Source organism: Arachis ipaensis, chromosome B04 (assembly GCF_000816755.2).
Source record: "Arachis ipaensis cultivar K30076 chromosome B04, Araip1.1, whole genome shotgun sequence".
Classification (NCBI taxonomy): domain Eukaryota; kingdom Viridiplantae; phylum Streptophyta; class Magnoliopsida; order Fabales; family Fabaceae; genus Arachis; species Arachis ipaensis.
Window position 1 is genome coordinate 85353258 of NC_029788.2, and position 1822 is coordinate 85355079.

A 1822-nucleotide genomic window follows, 5' to 3' on the forward strand; every position below is an offset into this window, starting at 1 on the left:
TTGAAAAGCGTAGTCTATTCATAGAATAGGCTACGCTTTTCTTCCTGTTACCATTTTATACGAGAATAGGAAACATAATTGTGACATCATTTAAAAAGTGTAACCTTAGATACAATAAAAATCACTTATGAAGCGTAGTCTTATCTTAGTATCTATGGGTACACATTTCTCACCAAAGAAGACGCTTTTCAAGAGTAGCCAAATCATTAGGCTTTAGGTGCGCTTTGTAAGTGTTTTCTAATATGAGCATGCTATAACACTTAGAATTTTTTCCCCCTTTTAACACCCGCGCCCTCCTTCTCCTTTCGCAGAAAGCTAAGAGCTAGGAGAGTTCTTTCCTCTCTTCGTCCATACCTTCCTTTTCTCCTTGCACCACATCCTCACACGGCGGCTCTGCTACACCACACCACCACCGTGGCTCTGTTACGACACAACAACGCCGCAACTCTCCTACGTCGCACCACCGCCTCGCCGTGCTCTTCTGCTTCTTTGCTCGCCGCTGCTTTCTTGTGCTCTGCGTCTCCTTTGTTCCTCGTGCCGCCTCTGCTCCATCCATTCATGCTCGATTCACTTTCCCTCATCACAATAGGTAGGCTTTTAGTTTTTTTGTCTGATTTAGGCAATTAGGGTTCCTAATCTCCATTGTCAAGAACAAAACATACGGCTCAAGTTGTTGCAGCTGGGCTCAATCTTACTTCCGATGAGGCAAAGCATCGATCCCTAACAAGCGAGGTAAGCGCCCGATGATGATGATGGTTCTGTGAAATTTGGGAGGTTTTGGGTTTTGGTTTTAGGGTTTTAATTGGGGTTTTAGCTTCTGTATTCTGCGTTATTTATCTGTGGACTGCCAGATCAAAACTAAAATCACCAATGTAAATTTCACTATGTGTCAACTGAATTATTATTCTTATTTTTGTTATTATTGTTGTTGATTTTTTCTTGTTTAAATTTCACTTTTAAAGAGAGCAGAGTATTCTGATGAGCGGATATTTTATACGCTTTTTGGGGATAATTTCATATAGTTTTGAGTATGTTTTAGTTAGTTTTTAGTCTATTATGGACTTTACTATGAGTTTGTGTGTTTTTCTGTGATTTCAGGTATTTTCTGGCTGAAATTGAGGGACTTGAGCAGAAATCAGATTCAGAGGTTAAAGAAGGACTGCTGATGTTGTTGGATTCTGACCTCCCTGCACTCAAAATGGATTTTCTGGAGCTACAGAACTCGAAATGGCGCGCTTCTAATTGCGTTGGAAAGTAGACATCCAGGGCTTTCCAGCAATATATAATAGTCCATACTTTGGCCAAGAATAGATGGCGCAAACTGGCATTCAACGCCAGCTCTCTGCCCAATTCTGGCGTCCAGCAGCGCCAGAAACAAGCTGCAAAGTGGAGTTCAACGCCCAAACTGGCACCAAAACTGGCGTTCAACTCCAGGAATGACCTCTACACGTGCAACACTCAAGCTTAGCCCAAGCACACACCAAGTGGGCTCCGGAAGTGGATCTATGCATCAATTACTTACTTCTGTAAACCCTAGTAGCTAGTTTATTATAAATAGGACCTTTTACTATTGTATTAGACATCTTTGGACGCCTGGTTCTTAGATCAGAGGGGCTGGCCATCTTGGCCATGCCTGGACCTTTCACTTATGTATTTTCAACGGTAGAGTTTCTACACTCCATGGATTAAGGTGTGGAGCTCTGCTGTTCCTCAAAGATTAATGCAAAGTACTACTGTTCTCTATTCAATTCATCTTATTTCGCTTCTAAGATATTCATTTGCACTTCAACCTGAATGTGATGAACGTGACAATCATCATCAT

The 1822-nt window shown here is 41.7% G+C and overlaps 1 long non-coding RNA gene across 1 annotated transcript in view; it reads left to right on the plus strand.

The window, feature by feature from the left end:
• Positions 372 to 1822, plus strand: part of LOC110270693 — a 7575-nt gene continuing 6124 nt past the window's right edge. The window contains exon 1 of the long non-coding RNA XR_002360336.1: positions 372 to 608. This is a non-coding gene — a long non-coding RNA (uncharacterized LOC110270693). The remainder of the gene's footprint in view (positions 609 to 1822) is intronic.